This window comes from Solanum verrucosum, unplaced genomic scaffold, assembly GCF_900185275.1.
Source record: "Solanum verrucosum unplaced genomic scaffold, falcon-dt-bn FXZP01000214.1, whole genome shotgun sequence".
Taxonomy (NCBI): domain Eukaryota; kingdom Viridiplantae; phylum Streptophyta; class Magnoliopsida; order Solanales; family Solanaceae; genus Solanum; species Solanum verrucosum.
Window position 1 is genome coordinate 530149 of NW_026020059.1, and position 9629 is coordinate 539777.

At 41.1% G+C, this 9629-nt stretch overlaps 2 pseudogenes; both read right to left on the reverse strand.

The window, feature by feature from the left end:
- Nucleotides 1-210: 210 nt before the first annotated feature.
- Nucleotides 211-1895, reverse strand: LOC125823263 (uncharacterized; annotated as a pseudogene).
- A 4287-nt stretch (nt 1896-6182) lies between these two features.
- Nucleotides 6183-7862, reverse strand: LOC125823264 (uncharacterized; annotated as a pseudogene).
- Nucleotides 7863-9629: the final 1767 nt, after the last annotated feature.

Below are 9629 nucleotides of genomic sequence, written 5' to 3' on the forward strand. Positions count from 1 at the left end.
AACTCTAGCTCATCACATTACACCCCGATTCGCCTAAACTCGACCATTATTCTCAAATCCATTGACTCAGATACTCAGTATGTACTCAAGAACCAAATATCATAATTGGGCGATAGTCAACTCCTCTTTCCACTCCAGAAAGTTTTCCTTAGAATCTTCAGACGTTGAAAATTCGCTGCTCTTCCGAGTCAATTTGGTCAAATAAAACCCTTATCTAACAGATCCTTTTAACTGCTCTTTAAACTCTTTCAACTCTTCTAGCGCCATTCTATAAGGCAAAAAAGAGATAGGGCAAATATCTGGAATGATGTCTATGCCGAAATCTATTTCTCTCTCAGGAGGAATTTCGTGTAGATCATCAGGAAAAACTTCTGGAAACTCTCTTACTATAGAAGCTGACTGAAAAGGAGGTATCTCAACACTAGAGTCATTAACTCGGACTAAGTGATAGATACAACCCTTCGAAACTAACTTTCTCGCATTGAGGTACGAAATGAAATGACCCATAGGCACTACTAAACTACTACTCCACTCTATGACTGGCTCACTAGGTTGCTCAGGTATAACATCAAAGTTCATAGCAACATAAGGAATTACAAAAGATAAACTCACTTTGGGGTCTAGCAAAGCATAAATAGCAAAGTCAGAGACTCGAATCATACCAGTGACGACATCTGGCAAATCCTCTTGCCCTTGGCGACTGTTGATTGCATAGAGGCGGTTTGCTCCTCCGCCTATACTAGAAGTAGCTCATCTAGGTGTCATCCTTTCTGGTGGGACAACTGAAGAAGATTAAGCCCACTGCCCAGCTCTCCACTACTTTGCTTGTTCTTTGGGCACTCCTTCATGAATTCACCCTCTTGTCCACACTTAAAGCAACCTGTCTGGCATTGAAGACACTTCCTTGGATGAACTCTACCATACATAGCACATGCAGGGGTCTTACTACCACTTGGTACCATACTGCCTTGAGGATAGGCAAGTCTAGCCCAGAAACTATAGGAATTTTTACTGTACCCATCTTTGTTCTCAAGTGCAGGTGCACTAGCAGATGGTGGAGCAGATCCCTTCTGTTTCTGTGGGAGGGATGATTGATTAGCATCATTCTTTTGCTTCCTAAACTCTTTCCCTACTATCTTAGTCCTCTTATCCTTAAACTCTTATCTATCCTTCAGCTTGTCCTCCTCATCTTGTTGGAAATGGATCATAAATCTTGCTAGATCAATATCCCCTATCAGCATAGCTTCCATGCCTTACTTGCTTGACTGATGAGACAACCCAGCAACATATAAACTCATCCTACTTTTCATGTCGGCAACCATCTCCGGATCATAGCGGGAAAGTTGAGTGAACTTCAGACTCTACTCATGAACACTAATAGACTCCGGATAAAGGGTGAGAAACTCTTTGATCTTTGCCTCTCGGAACTCACGAGGAAAGAAACTCCCCATGAGAGCACTCTCAAACACAACCCAACTCACTACTGGCGCATCCTCAGCCCTATTCTATTTCTATTGGTCGAACCAGATTCTAAAAACACCTTTCAATTGGTATGCAGCTAATTCCACCCTCTCCGACTCAGCAACATGCATCACATCAAATACCCTTTTTATCTCTTCAATGAAGTTCTCCGGATTCTCAGTAACACTTGAACCTGTGAAGCTTGGTGGGTTCATCCTTAAGAGTTCACAGATCCTTGAATTATCAACCACTTCGTGTCGATTAGCTCCCTGCCCAACATGATAGGTCGCACCTTGACTTAACATTCAGATCAGTTCACGAAAATCAGCATATTTGATCTCTTCTTGGTTTAGCACTTCCGGGGCATTTGGTAACTCTTGTTCCTCAACACTCTTCATAGCTGGACGAACTCTGACTGCTCCTCGTGGAAGCATGATCCTTTGAAACACGCGCAAACACGAATTAGAAAGAAACTTTTTAGAGATAAACTCTAACACACGAGATGAATGTGAAATAAGTGAGATAGTTCTTAAATGTTGCAGCCTCCTAATTATAGATGTGGCACGCTTCACACCGATAACTAGGACTCTACAGACACGGCTTCATAGACTCCCGAGGACTCTGGAACTTGCTCTGATATCAAGTTTGTCATGCCCAGAGCCAACATTCTGAACGTAGCCGGCACTCGGAGACCATTGTTGGCCCCAAGCGAACCCTTGGCCTGGCTTTCTTAACTCAGCGAAAACCTAATCCAACAGAATAACTCAATGCAAATGCAAGGTTACAAAACAACTTAACTTATAAAATCTGGCCACAAAGGCAACTCGAATCTCAAAATAGGATATTTACATATATACATAGATGAGAGACTCAAAACTAACTGACTGACTGTCTATGAAGACTCTAAAATACTGAGATGGATGTTGGGACAAACCCCGCAACATCCTAATAAAACAAAACTTAAGAACACAAATAATCGAGTCCTCCGAAAAGCAAGGAGGCTCACCACTGACTCTGGAGTGCTCAACTGGATCAACGGCGTGCTGGATGCTGATCCTGGGTACCAGCGTCAGCATCATAATAACATGCACGCCAACTGGCATCAGTACATGGAATGTACGAGTATGCGAGCACTATCGCTAAACAACAACTTAAGCTTGAAAGGGATAAAAAAAAGAACTTACCTTGGCTCTGTTCAACTCATGAATAACTGAACTAAATATAAAGCAATGAGACACATACAATATATATATAAAGCTTACAAAATTATTTAAAACGTGACGTCAAAATCATATTTATAGTATCATGAAAATACCATGCTTCCTCTCAAAGTCTACTTGTGCAAGGCATGAATGAAGTCCCATACCCCAATCCACACTAAGCAGAACTTCTCGAGGAACTAAGCTCTTTCTACTGTGGGAGTTCTCTAACTGACAACCATTACAATATGTCTGAGTGGTGATACAGCGTCTTGTCTATGCTGCCAGAACTGTCCTATACTTTGCCGTCATATAGAACGCTATTGTTTAGTGGATCCACTAGCTTAACTTTCGTGATCATCTAAAAAGTATGATCCGAGAAATCCCACGTTTGGCTACACTGTTCTTATGGAGAGTTGAGTTAATATGAACTCGTGTCCCCAATTCGGTGCTCAAGACTACTCCCAAAAATACTTTAGCTCATTAGTGTTTTAAACACATATTTCTTTTGTTGAGATAATTACTCAAAACTTAGCGCAAAGGCTCTTGAAAACTCTTTCTAAAAAGAACAAATCAAAAGCATATTTTCAATATGATCATTGATAACTCGGGATATTCATACTGCTCAAACATTGATGGTATATCTAGAGACCATACTGTTTAAACATTGATTTCATACTCGATTTGTCATACTAATCATATTTTAGAAACTCTTTCGCAAAAACTCATCTTTTCTCAAAAAGAGATAGTACTCAAACTTCTCAAAACTCTTTGGGAAATCTCAGTTTCCTCTCGTCTTAAATGTGAAAACATTTATAAACTTCTTTGGGAATACTTAGTTCCCTAATAACTTTAGAGAAATGAACTTAACTCTTGACTCTTGACTTCTCTCGAAACTCTTGACTTAACTGAAAACTCTTGACTTAACTTGAAACTCGATACTCTTTACTTGACTTGAAACTTGAGACTCTTTACTTAGCTTGAAACTCTATACTCTACTTGGAACTTGAGCCTTAAAAATAAGTTAAAACGTTCAATGAAGACTGTTGGAAAACCATAAATACTTGCTTTGACTTACTTAACTTCTAAGCTTGACTTCTAACTTCACTTGACTTGGAAAACTAACTTTCCTTGAATTGGAATTATGAATTCAAGGTGTTTGATCACATGTTATGGACGAGTTCTTGACGTTTAGACGTACCTTGGAGTGTTGGAAACAACTAGGAAACGTAGGTACAATACCTAGGAACATGTATGAAAATGTGTGAAAATAATGGGGGAACTTGGCTTCCTTGGCTCTCTGCAAGGTGCGGAGCGCCAGCCCTTGAAGATCAGAAGGCTAGCTGAGGCGCTCCGTAGAGCGCGACGCCCCAAGGGGTGAAGTTCAGAACCCTTCTTGGGGCGCTCTGCAAGGCGCGACGCGCCACATAGTTGCCCTGACAACTTCGACTTTTCTCTTTCTTTTCTCCAACTCTAAACCTTCTAAACTTCAAGGTTTCCAGCCCCAAAAATTTAGAATCATAAATCGCTCAACATACAATAGACCCAACATACAACAGGAAACATGACCCAAATCAACAAGAACCTCAACACAATCACAACTAACAACTTCAACAAATACAACCGACAACTTAAACTAACATAATCAATCTTTTCTCGAAATTAAACGAGTTTGGCGTGTGGGGGAAAGAACCAACCCAAAACTATGAACTCACATACCTTAATAGGGATCACCCCCGATGAAATTCACGATGATCTCCTTGCTTGATCTTCCCTTTCTCCTCCTCTTCTCCTCTTATTTCTCTCTTATCTCCCAAGCCCTAACTCTCACTCTTTAAAATGGGACAAAATGATCCAAAAATCAGTCTAACACAACAATATAACCCAAAAAGAAATGGCTAGGGAAAAGACCAAAATCCCTTAAAATTTTCGAACGGATTTCCCTGCTAACTGCCCAATTTCCAAAGGGCATAACTGACTCATACGAACTCGGAATCGAGCAAACTCGACGGCGTTAGAAAGATCATTCGAAGTGATTTCCAAACATAACTGGAACTACTCCTAACTTATCCTGAGCTAGGAGTTATGACTGCTCAAAGTTGGCCAAAAACTCACTTTTTCCCACAGTTAACCAAATTTCCAGATTTTAATTCTTTCCGAAAATAATAAAATTCCAATTTTTAAGGCTCTTCATACCTATTTCAATTTGTCGGATGTTACAATATCTCCCCCTTGGGGACATTCGTCCTCGCATGAGATTACTCTTACTAGTTAAGGTGTAACATCAACTCAAACACCCTACAAGCAACCATGCAAACAACAACAACATGCTCACTATAACTTAACGAACACTAAGAAGAAAATCAGTACCTTGATCTACATTTCCTCCGGATTCGAAGAGATATGGATATCTCTTCTTCTACAAACTGGCTCATCCAAAAGGACCTTGACTGATGCTACATCTTTCGTTCTCAACCTACGAACTTGGCGATCTAAAATCTGAACAGGAACCTCCTCATGACTCCTTTCATGGTTGAAACTAGCAAACATACCCAATCATCTACTTCAAACTCTAACGCTCTTCTTCTAATATCAGTGTAGGTGTTTTGACGACTCTGTGTCATTTTCAACCTCTCTTGAATCACTTTCACCTCCTCCATAGTTTGATGAACTAACTCTAGATCTATCAACCCTGCTTCACTAACTTCAAACCTTCCAAAAAGAGATCTACATCTCCACCCATAAAGGGCCTCATAACGAGCTATATGGATGCTAGAATGGTAACTATCGTTGTAAGCAACTCTATGCAAGATAAGTAATCATCTCAATTATCCTTGAAGTCAATTCTGCAATCCACCTTGATCCGTCAAAACACCATCTCCCCCTTGTTCAAAAGCTAATACTCTTTGCTTTTGAACATTTGCCTTCAACTCAAGCAAAATGGGATCTTGATCTTGTTTCTCTTTCACTTCTAACACTAATGATAACTCGGCCCTGCTCGTTACTTCTATTCCTCAAATGGCGGAATCTATAAGATTGACCCCCGGGCGTGCAAGTCTGTGCACATCTTTTTGCTAATTCTCTCTTTCCTTCTCCAATATGGGCGGTGCTACCCATATACAACTTTTGCTTAAAGAATCAGTAACAACATTAACCTTACCAGGGTGATAAACAAAACTCATGTCATCATCCTTGAGTACCTTAACCACTCTCTCTCTGTCTGAGATTAATCTCATTCTGAGTGAACATGCCCACATGAACATCATTCAACAATGATGCCATATCTTCAAAGCAAAACTACAACAGCAAACTCTAGCTCATCACATTACACCTCGATTTGCGTAAACTCGACTATTATTTTCAAATCCATTGTAGATTCAGATACTCAGTATTTACTCAAGAACCAAATATCATAATTAGGCGGTAGTCAACCCCTCTTTCCACTGCTGAAAGTTTTCCTTACAATCTTCAGACCGTTGAAAATTATCTTTTTTTTCGAGTCAACTTGGTCAAATAAAACCCTTATCTAACAGATCCCTTTAACTGCTCTTTAAACTCTTTCAACTCTGCTAGTACCATTCTATAAGGCGAAAAATAGATAGGGCAAATGTCTGGAATGATGTCTATGCCGAAATCTATTTCTCTCTCACGAAGAATTTCGTGTAGATCATCAGGAAAAACTTCTGGAAACTCTCTTACTATAGAAACTGACTAAAATAGAGGTATCTTAACACTAGAGTCATTAACTCGGACTAAGTGATAGATACAACTCTTCGAAACTAACTTTCTCGCCTTGAGGTATGAAATAAAACAACCCATAGACACTGTTGAACTACTACTCCACTCAATGACTGGCTCACTTGGTTGCAAAGGTATAACATCAAATTTCATAGCAACATAAGGAATTACAAAAGATAAAATCGCTCTGGGGTCTAGCAGAGCATAAACAACAAAGTCAAAGACTCGAATCATACTAGTGACAACATCTGGCGAAACCTTTTGTCCTTGGTGACTGTTGATTGCATAAAGGCAGTTTGCTCATCCGCCCGTACTAGAAGTAGCTCCTCTAGGTGTCATCCTGTCTGGTGGGAACACTGAAGAAGATTGGGCCCTACTGCCCAGCTCTCCACTACTTTGCTTGTTCTTTGGGCACTCCTTCATGAAGTGACCTTCTTGTCCACACTTAAAGCAACATGTCTGGCATTGACGAATCTTCCCTAGATGAACCCTACCACACCTAGAACATTTAGGGGCCTTACTACCCCTTGGTACCATACAGCCTTGAGGATAGGCAAGTCTAGCCATGAAACTCTAGGAATTTCTATTGTACCCATATTTGTTCTCAAGTGCAGGTGCACATGGTGGAGCAGGTCCCTTCTGTTTCTGTGGGAGGGATGACTGATTAGCATCATTCTTTTATTGACTGAACCCGTCTACTACTATCTTAGCCCTCTAATCCTTAAACTCTTCTTTATCCTTCAGCTTGTCCTCCTCAAGTTGTTGTAAATGGATCATAAATCTTGTTACATTAATATCCCCTATCGGCGTAGCTACCTTGGCTTCCTTGCTTGACTGACGAGAAAACCCAGCAGCATTTAAACTCATCCTACTCCTCATGTCGGCAACAATCTCCGGAGCATAGCGGCAAAGTTGAGTGAACTTCAGACTGTACTCATGAACACTCATAGACTCTGGATTAAGGGTGAGAAACACTTTGATCTTTGCCTCTCGCAACTCACGATGAAAGAAACGCCCCATGAGAGCACTCTCAGACACAACCCAATTCACTACTGGCGAATCCTCAGCCCTATTCTGTTTCCATTGGTCGAACCAGATTCTAGCAACACCTTTCAATTGGTATACAACTAGTTCCACCCTCTCCAATTCAGCAACATGCATCACATCAAATACCCTTTTTATTTCCTCAATGAAGTTCTCTGGATTCTCAGTAACACTTGAACCTGTGAAGCTTGGTGGGTTCATACTTAAGAGTTCACGGATCCTTGAAGTATCAACAACTTCGTGTCGATTATCTCCCTGCCCAACATGATAGGTCGCAACTTGACTTAACATTCGGATAGCTTCACGAAAATCAGCATATTTGATCTCTTCTTGGGTTAGCACTTCCAGGGCATTTGGTAACTCTTGTTCCTCAACACTCTTCATAGTTGGACGAACTCTGACTGCTCTTCATGGAAGCATGATTCTCTGAAACAAGCGCAAGTACGAATTAGAAATAAACTTTTTAGAGATAAACTCTAACACACGAGATGAATGTGAAAGAAGTGAGATAGTTCCTAAATGTTGCAGCCTCCTAATTATAGATATGGCGCGCTTCACACCGATAACTAGGACTCTACAGACACGGCTTCATAGACTCCCTATGACTCTGGAACTTGCTCTGATACCAAAATTTTCACGCCCCGAGCCTACACTTTGGACGTAGCCGGCACTCGGAGACCATTGCTGGCCCCAAGCAAACCCTTGGCCTGGCTTTCTGAACTCACCGTAAACCTAACCCAACAGAATAACTCAATGCAAATGCAAGGTTACAAAACAACTTAACTTATAAAATCTGGCCACAAAGGCAACTCGAATCTCAAAATAGCATATTTACATATATACATAGATAAGAGACTCAAAACTAACTGACTGACTGTCTATGAGGCCTTGAAATACTAAGATGGATGTTGGGACAGACCCCGCAACATCCTAATAAAACAAAACTTAAGAACACAAATAACCGAGTCCTCCGGAAAGCAAAGAGGCTCACCACCAACTCTGGTGTGCTCAACTAGATCAACGGCGTGCTGGATGCTGATCCTGTGTACTTGCGTCTGCATCATAATTGTCACGACCCAAGCCTAGGGCCTAGAAGTGACATGGCGAATGAGGAATACGAAGGAACCCCAAACAAGCCTTTCAAACTTGTCATCATACTTCATCGGTCGCGGAAGTACATTCAACATTTATTTAACGGGAAATAGGGACTAAGGGTAAACCATTTCAAAATGACATCATAGAACAAGAGTCAAGCTCATTTACAAAATACTTGTCCAACGCACACCTCTACATACATAGATAGGACGGGGCCATGACATACTACCGGCTCCCCTCATAGTCAAAATACAATTGCAAGCTAAAGTCTCAAAACATAGGAGTAGGAAACATAACATAGCCCTCGAATCATTGAGGACTCACCAACAACTCGGATAAGCACCGTACTAGCCACGTGAATGGAGAGAAGGATCAAGAGTAGCTCCGGTCCCTACATGGTGACATCATGTAGGCAAAATATGCGTTAGTACTTGGAATGTACTAAGTATGCGGGGTGCAACACAACAATAGACAAGGACACAATCGAAATACAAGAAATAGTTTCATAGGCATTATGAATAACAATATGAGGGTGCATGATCAAAGTGAAGTCAAAACATGTTTAAGTAAATCTATACTAATAGTAGATATCATATGTGTATGCATAACCCAACCAATCTATAACCCCAACTTAGGATGGGGGATGCCGTTCACACCCGGACACCCTGGTGGCAAGGTATAAACCCCTCACATGGTTGATGTTAGTCACACCCCAAGCATCCTAGGTGGTGAGATATAAACCTCTCACATGGTTGATGTTGGTCACACCCCAAGCATCCTAGGTGGTGAGATATAAACCTCTCACATGGTTGATGTTGGTCACACCCCAAGCATCCTAGGTGGTGAGATATAAACCTCCCACATGGTTGTTGTTGGTCACACCCCAAGAATCCTAGGTGGTGAGATATAAACCTCTCACATGGTTGATGTTGGTCACACCCCAAGCATCCTAGGTGGTGAGATATAAACCTCTCACATGGTTGTCCGGTTCTTTTCCCCCGGACCGGGCATGATCATGCAACACTTTATATAGGAAATTCCCATTAGTCTCTAATGAAATCTCACGTATGGAATGAACATATACACAAGCTT